This window comes from Suncus etruscus, chromosome 4, assembly GCF_024139225.1.
Source record: "Suncus etruscus isolate mSunEtr1 chromosome 4, mSunEtr1.pri.cur, whole genome shotgun sequence".
Lineage (NCBI taxonomy): Eukaryota > Metazoa > Chordata > Mammalia > Eulipotyphla > Soricidae > Suncus > Suncus etruscus.
The window spans coordinates 17,711,098-17,722,620 of record NC_064851.1 but is presented as its reverse complement, the minus strand read 5'-3'; positions in this window follow the sequence as shown (position 1 = coordinate 17,722,620).

Genomic DNA, 11,523 nt, shown 5'->3' with positions numbered 1-11,523 from the left:
GGAGCTATTTCTGAGCACACAGCCATAAGTAACCCCTGAGAGCCACCGAGTGTGATCCATAAACAAAACAAACAGAAAAAAAAATCCCACCAGGATATCTGAATCTCTAGGAGTTTCCAACCATCACTCCAGTCCCCTGTGTCTTAGGCCCAGCTGACAGTCTCCCTTCCTGCCCCCAACCAATGGATGAAGTGGGCAGAGGAGAATTGTTCAAATCCTTGTGGACCGAACTGCCCACCACCATGAGTCATCATTGTCAGTTTTTCAACAAATCCTGGTTCAATATGAGCCGGAAGAAATGGACTGAAGGTGAGGACATGGGTGCCAGAAGAGTCATCTCTGTTGGGCTCTCTCCAGTCCTGCCACTACCTTTGTTCTCTCTGAGCCTGTTTCCTCACCCTAGAGGATAAGAGAAGAGACTTGGGAACTGGATAAATAGTACAACGAGTGGTCCCTGAGCATCATCAGAAGTGATTCCTGAGCACAGAGCTAGATGTAATCCCTGAGCACTGACATTCCCCAAAATAGTAGATACCCATTCAGGACTGACATCAGGACTTATGAATGGCCAGCTATCTCTAACAATTATACTTTACAGCCAGCACTGTCAGCATGAAAGGGGTTTTTACCCTCTGAATAAACAACACCACACACACACACACACACACACACACACACACACACACACAACCATTCAGAGATGAGGCAGGCATTTACCAACAATTCACACAGAAGAGAGCATTATGGGAATGGCTATAAGGTCACAGAGCACCCACTGCTTCCCAGCCCCATGTCACAGATTGTCAGGAATGCATATTACTTAAATGTGTAAGAGTCCTGAATTTAGCTGGAGTTGACAAGCTGACAAAGAAGACGTGGCATTCAAAATCTGCATGCCTGAAAAGATGCTAGAAAGTAGAAGCAGAGGTGTGACTCAGTGGTAGAACACAGGCCTACCATGTGAGACCCTGAATTCAATCCCCAGTACGGCATCACCAAGGTGGCCCTAGTGGCCCTTGAATTCTGAGCTCAGACCCTGAGTACCACCCATGGGTGTAGCACTAGTAACAGTCATGAAGCCCTCCTCCACAAAGAGAAAAGAAAAACTATTTGATTTTTTTGAAGCCACAACAAAAAATAAAGACTTCCTCAAATCCTCAAGCAAAGCTCTCCTGGAGCACCCCCAACCCCTTCCTTGCATCCTTATCTATCTTCTCTGCCTGCCTTTGTTCCTGCAGCAGTGCTGCTCCTCATCATTGTCCAGTGTCCTTGGGCATGCCCTTAGGATGAATGTATTCAGCTTAGCCAACAGGCAAGGACTCAGCATGAAAGAGCCAGGCTGTTTAGAAGCCAACACTAAGAGCAGACAGGCCAAGTCTAAATGGCAAGGTCAAGCTGGTGGGCCAGGACCTCAGGCAGGCAGCCAGAACTACAGGAGGAAGTCAGGTAAGGCAGCTGCAGTGGGAAGTGCAGTGTCAGTGGGTAGGGAAGCCTAGCTCATTAGAATACTGATTTCTAGTATATGCCAGTCCCGGGATAAGAAAAATCCATTTATAAATGTACTGAATCCTTGTGAAATGAAAAACCACCTTTCTCCCCATCTGGTAAATAAAATAATTAAAATCCAGAGTGTAGTAACAAATAATTAACGATGGGGCTGGATGGCGGTGGATTTCTCTCTGCCATTCCAGGCCACGTGGCTCTGCAACCCCATCTAGCCGGCGGGTCCCAGGCCCAGGTGATCGGCGTAATCAAGACTCACTCACAGGCAGGCATCAGGAACCATCAGCTTTATTCATGCCCTATTCACCACATGTGTGTGGCCTATCTCATAACCTTTCAAGCACAGCCATACTTTGCTAGCCCTGCGTCTTAACCCTTTCAGCCATCTTCCCTTTGGCCTCCATCCTGGTCCAAGACCAAAAGAGGCAGAGAACCTGAAGCCCGCGAGCGCAGCAGGGCAGAGCCCTTAATTCCCTGGCTTCAGGGTTTATCTACCTATTCCAAGACCCCTCCCAGGAATGGGCGGGGTTTTGCAGGTAAGGTTACACCTAATATCTGGTTCCCAAGACCCCTCCCAGAAATGGGTGGGTCTTAGGTAGCTACACCCAGATCCAGGGTCTCAGATAGGTACACCAACACAGAGAGTTGAAGAACTTACCCCAGGTTGGTAAGAGGAAAAGTGGCCATTTTAGCCATGTTTTAGTCATACTCCTAGTCTTTATCATTCATTCCATTAACTCGTTCCTTTTTTTTTTTTTTTTTTTTGGTTTTTGGGTCACACCTGGCAGTGCTCAGGGGTTACTCCTGGCTTTACGCTCAAAAATCACTCCTGGCAGGTTCGGTGGACCATATGGGATGCCGGGATTTGAACTGATGACCTTCTGCATGTAAGGCCCCAACTCATTTCTTTTATGTCTCCTGGATTGCAGGATTTGTATGCCCTTGGGACACTGAGGTGAAAAAATGCCCCAGATTCTGCCCTGGAAGAAATTACTGTGGTGGACAAGGAGCAGAAGTCTTCATAAGAAGTTGAATGTACACCCTAATATAAGGGTGTTTAAAACATTGAGTCTACACATCGTGAGAACAGCAAAGACTGGCAACATTTCAAAATAGGAAAAATCAATGTGCAATAGATCAGGGAAAAGAGTTCCCCAAACACTCGGCAATTCACTGCATCAGATACTTCTAGAAATTAGATTAAAGTCAGTACATGCACCCATGTCCAGGAGGCCCGAAGGAACCAGATAAAAGAGATCCAAATAACCAAATAAATAAAAATAAAAGAAGATTCTATTTAAAGATCATTTAAGAAGCTGTAGGTACAGGCCCCTATAAAAAGGTGAAACCAGGCACAATGTACAAGTTGGGACTCTACTAATGATGAGGAGATTCTGTGAAGATGGACATATGATATCAATCAACCATCTCCCTCCACTCTGTTATCAGACAATCAAACTTAATCTCCCAAGAAAACAAATTTGAAGATCTTTCTCTGGAGAACATTATGGATAAGACTAGAGAAGCCCAGCAACGATGATTCTCCACAGGGATGAAACTGGAGCCAGCTACAAACTAGACAAACATTTTAATACCTGTACTCATAGACAGAAGTTCTCCATGGAAATTCTGGAGTTGAAAATGATAGTGTCTAGAATGAAAATTTTACTAAAAAGGGATTCAACAATAGATTTGTAGTGAAAGAAGAAATAATTAACAAATGTGAGAGCAAATTAATAGAGTTTGTACAATCAAAAGACCAACAATAAAGAGGGATGAAAGAAAGTGAGTTACTTCAGAAAAGTTAGGAACACCAATAATGAAGACTGGGAATATCAAAAGGAGAGGATACAAAAGAAATAAGCAGGAAAAAATTGAATGACTCTTGAAAACTTCCCAAAATGATTTAAAAATAAACTCCATTAACAGGTTTACAACATTCATGAAACTCCAAATAAGAAAAGTGTAAAATAGCAAAAAAAAAAAAAAAAAAAAAAAAAAAAAAAAAGTTAATAATAAAGAAAAAAATCTGGGGCCGGCGAGATGGCGCTAGAGATAAGGTGTCTGCCTTGCAAGCGCTAGCCAAGGAAAGAACCACGGTTCGATCCTCCGGTGTCCCATATGGTCCCCCCAAGCCAGGGGCAATTTCTGAGCGCGTAGCCAGGAGTAACCCCTGAGCATCTAACGGGTGTGGCCCAAAAAACCAAAAAAAAAAAAAAAAAAAAAAAAACTCTATGATGTCAAAAGAAAAATACATCATTACTTCCAAATTTGATAACTGACATGTGCTTCTAAAACATATTGAAATTGCTTAAAGAAACACTGCCAACCAAGAATCCTATATCCTGAAAAACTCTTTCAAAAATGAAAAAGTAGAGAGCACTCCGCATGCCAGGATTTCTGGTGCCTTTGACTGGTATGTTGGGGGTTCTGGGCAGGACAGCTAGCCATAGGCCCCCTGGGCTGACCACTTAGTCCAGGGGAACAAGATCCCCCCCACACCAGGCGGGTCTTCAGGGCCACGCCTGGTTAATTGGGCCCTGGGGGGAGGGGGTGAGAAATTCCTCCATATCCATCCAAAAACAGCAGAGGTTCGGCTGGGCTCAGAGCACTCTGCATGCCAGGATTTCTGGTGCCTTTGACTAGTATGTTGGGGGCTCTGGGCAGGACAGCTAGCCATAGGTCCCCTGGGCTGACCACTTAGTCCAGGGGAACAAGATCCCCCCCACACCAGGCGAGTCTTCAGGGCCACGCCTGGTTAATCGGGCCCTGGGGGGAGGGGTGAGAAATTCCTCCCTATGCATCCAAAAACTACAGAGGCACGGCTGCGCTCAGAACACTCCGCATGCCAGGATTTCTAGTGCCTTGGACTGGTATGTTGGGGGCTCTGGGCAGGACAGCTAGCCATAGGTCCCCTGGGCTGACCACTTAGTCCAGGAGAACAAGATTCCCCCCCCACAGCATGCAGGTCTTCAGGGCCACGCCTGGTTAATCGGGCCCTGGGGGAAGGGGGTGAGAAATTCCTCCCTATGCATCCAAAAACTACAGAACCGCGCGGGGGCTCATGCCCCTGCGCGTAGTTCATTCATTGAGAGTATGTTTTGCATATCTAGAATGTTCATTTTTTATTCTGCCCTTTCACACACCCCTACAAAGCTCTTTTTTACTCCTTAACTCTCTAACCCCTCAAACGTCACTAACCTACATTACTCTTTTTAACTTCTGTAGTGTACAATCCTAATCACAGACCAAAGCCATGCATTGTGTGTAACAACCCCCAACTATTTCAAAAGACATAAAATGGACACGTATTTCTTTAAAATATTTTGTGTTTTTTCTCTGACAGCTATAAATCTTACTAAATATTCTCTTATACAGTGACGATTCTAACCACTTTTTATCTTCTCTTTGTGAGCTGTTCAATAAGGAATTTTGGTGAAAGAGTCCCCCAGTTTAATGCTTATGATTGAACCATGTCATGGGGATTGTTGGACTTTTTCTTATGGCCCCCATTTGCACCAATAATGCCACGTGGCATTGCTCCTTTTTTGCATAGGCACATTAAAATGGGAAAATACTATACATACAAATAAGATCCTATCTAATAGAGATTGGAACATACAAATCTTGTAGTGCAAGGGGACCTTACACCCTGAACATTGACCTGGCACAGACCTAAGAAGAAAGGGCATTATCCATTCACCCCTGAACCAGGGAAGCCATCCATGAAACATCCAGGTTTGTCTATAACATCACCTGGAAGCAATCCTCTACCACGGAAGACCCTACACTGCTCAGACATCGACCTGCTCAAAAGAGACTTCCCTTAACACTGAGAAGACTTAACAACCACAACGACCTGCTTACAGGACAGGGCTCCCTGCATTGCCGTTTGATTGGGAGGTTAAACGAGAGGACGCTCCACATCCTGACTTCAATGTAGGATATGCAGATTCCAGGATCTTTAATACAGAAACATGATACATAACAACAGAGTCTGTGTGAAAAATAAAAGTGTGTTGGCACTACAGACAATGTCTTGGATTGGACGATCTAGCTTGCCTGGAGCTTAGAGAGTTGGTCTTGTGCCAGGAAACTTCAGGAGTCGGGTCTCTTTGTATTTAGGCCAAGGTTATTTCTTTCTATGTCCCTCATATTTTGATGGGCCTATGCAAACAACAATTGCCACTCTAACACCATTTTTACTGTGCTCCTTTGACTCTAATTCTTAAAAAGAACCCACTTAAAATTTGAGGTTAACTTAAGCTAATATACATGTATATGGAAATGTAAAAAAATACTATGCCTGTAATGTTTAAGGAGTTATGTAAGTTTTATGGCTTTAGATTGCCTTGTATGCTGTTAAGAAATGTTATAATGTGTTACAATCTGGGGACTTGAGGGACAAAGTAATTGTACATGGATTCTGTCTTATTTATCTTAATGTTCTTTGGTTCTTTGGCTGAAATTTCAAAGTTAAGATATCAGCAAGGGGACTTCTGAGAATTATGTTATGGGTGATTGTCCTTTCACTGTAACTTTACCTTGTCCTCTTTCTTTGCATCCTTGTTCTCATAATTAAAAATAAAAAAATTTAAAAAAAAGGGAAAAAAAAGGAAAAAGTAAAATATATTCCAGTATTATTCTAATGCCCAAACCAAACAGCTTCATCACAAGTACACATGGTTATAGACCAATATCTCTTATGAATATAGGTATATTTGCAAATTATTTGCAAAGCAAATTCATAAATGCAAGTATATTTATCTTAACCACTTCTGCTCAACATTGTTTTATTTACAGATTCAATACAAGCCCTAGTAAAGTTGGATTGTGAAAAATGTAAAAATAATAAAATAAGGAAGCCAATTCCAGACAAAATTGTATTTAAAAAGAACCAAGTTAAAGTAATCACACTTCCTGAGAGCCTGAGAGATAGTATAGTGGGTAGAATTTTGCTTTGCATGCACCTAATCTGGGTTGGATTCCCCAGGAGTGAATCCTGAGCACAGAGCCAAAAGTAAGCTTTGAGTACCATTGAGTATGACCCAGAAACCAGAAAATATATCACCCTTTCTGATTTTAAAACTTAAAACAAAGCTACAGTAAACAGATACAATTGTTATCTGGTAGACATAAGGATAGACATAGACATAAGGATAGACATAAGGAAACATAAGGATAGATACATAAGTCAAACAAAAGGAATAGAGAGTCCATATATAAAAACATGTATCTGTGGCTAACTGATTTTTGACAAGTGTACATCATTCAATAGAGAAATATTAGTCCATCAACAAATAACAGAGACAACTGGATAGTCACAAACAAAATAATTAATTGAAAATAGATCACTGATATGAATATCAGAGCCACTATAATAAAATTCTTAGAATAAAAAACATAAAGGTAAATCTTCATTGCCTTGAATTTGGCAACTGATTCTTAGTTATGACAAAAAAAATTACAAGCAACAATAGCAACAAGAATATCTTTATCTAAATTAAAATTATTTGTACATCAAAAGGTCATAGGTTGTAAAAGTGAACCAGAGAATGGGACAAATGGGAAATCATTTATCTGTTAAGGGAGTTGAACCTGGAACATATAAAGAATTCTTTTTTTTTTGTTTTGTTTTTTTGGTTTTTTGGGTCACACCCGGCGGTGCTCAGGGGTTACTCCTGGCTGTCTGCTCAGAAATAGCTCCTGGCAGGCCGGGGGGACCAAATGGGACACCAGGATTCGAACCAACCACCTTTGATCCTGGATCGGCTGCTTGCAAGGCAAATGCCACTGTGCTATCTCTCCGGGCCCCAAGAATTCTTACAACCCAATAACAAAAGATAAAATAATACAAAATTTAAGTAGATCAAGGCTCCGAATATACATTCTCCAATGAACATATGCAAGTGTCTCAAACATATGAAATTTAATTATAATAGAAATTGAAATCACGTAATACCATCTCACAGTCATAGAATGGCTATGATCAGAGTCAAAACATGCCAAGTGTTACCAAGGAGTTGGAAAAACTGGACTCCTCATACATAGCTAATGGAAACTCATAATGGAAATACACTATGGAAAAGTCTTGCACAAAGCTTCAAAGAAAAAAATGTTGCCTTATGATGCAGCAACTCTACTCCTACTTTCTAAGGTATCCAAGAGAAATAGAAACACATATCCACACAAAAAGTTGCACATAAATGCTCATAGCAGCCTTCGTCAACATAGCCAAAAGGTGAAAACTACCTCCTAGTGCTCTTAAGAGGATGAAAGAGATATCTGTGGTGGTATCTAGTCTAGAACAAGACACATGTTCAGTAGGGTTTGAGCCAGACACTGACAGCTTTCCTAGCAATAGGTCTATTTTCTAAAGCCATTGCACGATGTCTGGAGATTCTCCTTGTGACAAAGCCAGACTGACAAGGCCATAGCCAAGGATATGCAAGATCAATAGCCCAATTACACACCATGAGCCCTCTTTTCCCTTTCTTTCAACCCAGTCTTTAGCAGAATGAACAAGCTTTCAATTCAGAGTCCTTCTAAATTACCTATTTCCTTTCCTTCCCCTTCCTTCAGTCTCCTTTTTTCCACCCATCTATATAATGGATAACTGAGCCTTCTCCCAGGTGGTTGGGCCACATCCAGCATTACTCAGTACTGCTGGATACCCAGAAGTATCCAGCAGTTCTGTCAGATCTACTGCCATCTACATCCAGGGGGCATCCTGGTGTTGGAGCCCCAGAGTTGGCTGTCTTAGGGCAAGAAAAAGTCCCTCAGAGAAACAACCTGCAAGATTAACTTCTGAATTCAACTTGAGCCAGAGCAGTTCCTGTCCTGCCTGACTTCCCCAGAAATGGGCTTCTCCAACTATGAGCTTGGGGCTATACCCCACAACACCCCCCAAGGGCTTCCAGCATCCCATGTACCTGTTCCTCAAGGCCTGCTCTCCCAGCCACTAAGTGGCCCCTGGGTATGTGAAGAAGTGGCTGCAAATAAAGTTCTGCAAAGAAACTTCTCCCTATGTTGCTGCCCCTGCTGCCTTCTCCACCCTCCTCTGGCATCTAAGATGAAATGGTGGGCATCCCTTCCCCCAGTTGCCTGGTCTGAATAGCATAGATATTTGCTGACCTGTTACTTGGGAGCAGAGGGCCACAATCTAGTTCTCTCATTTCTTCCTCCTAATTTCAAATAAGAGTCTCATTTTGCCTGAGCCCTGGTCTAACTGCATTTAAGTGGACCATGGATATAGATGAACTGAGGGTTAAAGAGGCAAGTGAGAGGGGATACATTGATACTATGAAAATTCTCCCTCTTCTGTCCCCCACTAGGTGAAAGGGTTTGGAATGTGAGTAAAGCACAATAAACTCTATATTGAGGGCAATGGCCCCACATGAAACAAAAAAAAAATTTTTGTTCCTGGCATTCTCAAGGGGTCATTCTCTTTTACAGCCAAGTAATATTCCATTGACTGGTTTACATTTTCAGAAGTTTATTTCTAAGCTAATGAGCATTTGAGGACATGACTGGATAAAACAAACTTAGGATCTACTTCTGTATCTGGCATTTAGTGGCTATGCCATGAGTGACTTGGGAGTCACTTAGTTCTTTGAATCTCTGTTTCTGCACCTGTAAAGTGGGAATAAACGATAAGCTTTTATTCATGGCTGAACAAAGATAAGGAATAAGATGTATATAGAGTCTTTCAATGCCTAGAGCTCCTGTAATGTCAGAAGGGACTCTTAAAGACTGGGAAGGAGCATGAAAGGGAGGCAAAGTGCAGAAATGTTTTGGGTTTTTTCTCCAGGATTATCCCATGTCCTTCTAACTAACAGTTCTCTGTGGCTAGAATAACTTCTTATGACAATTCCTATTCACCACACCCAATCGACAGCACTAGACTGACATCATTGAATAAGGGACTCAAATCTATATCTCCTTGGATATATCTCCTTGGAACAGAGATCACATCTTGCCTGTGGCACCAATATGTCTCTTATGTGGCAAGAACTACCAACAGCATTTCCCAGGGTCCAGGCTAATGGTAAGTAGTAAGGACCATTCTCCCTAGTGCACAAATGAGTAGACTGAGAATTGGGCCAATAGTGAGTAGAATCTACCTGGGCCACAATTTAGAGACTAGGGTCCTGCTTAGACCTCCCAAAATATACAAAACCAAGTCAGTCTTCTAGTAGGTGTGGGTCCTCCCCCCACCCTTCCATCCACATATAAGCCCCAGCAGGAAAATGCTGTTGCCAGAATGTGTCTAGTGCACTGTTTCATTTTTGCTGCAATCATTCTATTGGGAAGAAAAGCTTCCATCTTCCCATTGAGAAGTATTGTCACCACTTTGTCATCACCATGTCTTTTTATCACAGAAGACTTGGAATGACACCTGAGATTCCAGGCAGCGGTTCCAATCTCTAGCCTCCTCACTCTCCCTCCCTGTATCTTAGGTGCCTGGAACGCATCCATCTCTTCCAGACTCTGGGCCTTTGCACCCACTCTCCCCTCTGCCACCCAGATCCTCCCTTCCTCCCCCCCACCCCATCCTGGAATTGTTCTGCTCTTCCTTCAGAATGGGGTTGTCAAAGCTGCTCAAGATCTCCTCACTGACTCTTAAAGGTAACCAAAGCTTTACTTTTTAAATTTTTTTTTATTAAATCCCCCTGAGATACAGAGTTAGAAAGTTGTTGATAGTTGAGTTTCAGATATACACTGTTTCAGCACCCATCCCCTTGCCTGAGTTCATTTCCTGCCACCAATTTCCCCAGTTTCCCCTTCCATCTCTCCAGCCTGCCTCTATGGAAAGCACTTCTCTCTCTTTCTCTCTCTCCCTTGTCCCTCTCACCCCCTTTTTAGCCTTTTAGACACAATTGTTTGCAATACTGTTACTGAATGGGTATCATACATATCACCTTACTTCCTTTTAGTTCCCGGTTCTTGTCCAGAGTGATTATTTCCAACTATTACTGTCACAGTGGGCTCTTCTCTGTCCTAACTACACTTCCCCCTTATCATTTCTACTACCCACTTTTTCAGGACAGTTATATACACCCCAAGAGGACTTAAAAAGCTATAATGATTTTTATTTATTTATTTTGGAATTGGGACCACAACTGACAGTGTTTGGAGATTGCTCTTGACTCTGTTCAGGGCTCAGTCCTGGTGGTCCTTGGGAGACCATCTGGGGCTGAGTATCAAACTTAGGCCTCCTTCATGCAATGCATGTGCCGCCCCAGTCCTTTGAGCCATCTCGATGGCCCATGATAAAGTTAAATAGATTTTCAATTATGTCAACTCCCTTGATCCTTGCTGAGGTGAAAGTTCCTTTATGATAAGCCCATGTCAGCTCTGTCTCCCATGCCCAGCAAAATCCTATCACACATAGTTAGTGCAGAGACCGTTTTCTCTGAGTGTCTACCAAGGAGCATTACTATCTGTTATCCTGCCCCGAGTCCTCACTGTAGAGCAGGGCTGGCTGCTTCCACTTACAGGAGCAGGAATATCCCTGGCCCCAACTCATGCGGACTTGGGATGGAAACCCAGGTCCTTCCTTCCAGACTCCAAATGTTGGATCTAATAATCCCCTCTCTACTAGAGAGAAAGTCGGTGTGACCCTTTAGATCTTGGGGAAGCTGCATCAGGCTCCAAACAGACTAGGACCTAAGGTCCCTAAGGACCCCTTTGCTGCGAGGAGTCCTCCTGTCCTACCCTTGTCTTCAAGGTGGCCCATCCTGGCTGGGCTAAGAGATACCAGCGACCGTGGCGCCTTAGCGCCCTCTAGTGGTGGCAGGAAAGAGTGCCTGCAGGAAAAAGAGGGTAGAGAATGGGGGTAGAGAGGGGTGTATGGTGGTAGGGTGAAGCAAGGAGAGGAGAATAAGGGAGAAGCAGGGAGGGAGGGAAAAGAGGAAGGACGTTGGAGCTAAGGAAGGGCTTGAATAGGAACAAGAAGAGGCAGATGGGCACTTTTCTCTCCCCATGCTCTGACTACCTCCCTCATTCAAGTACCAGGCC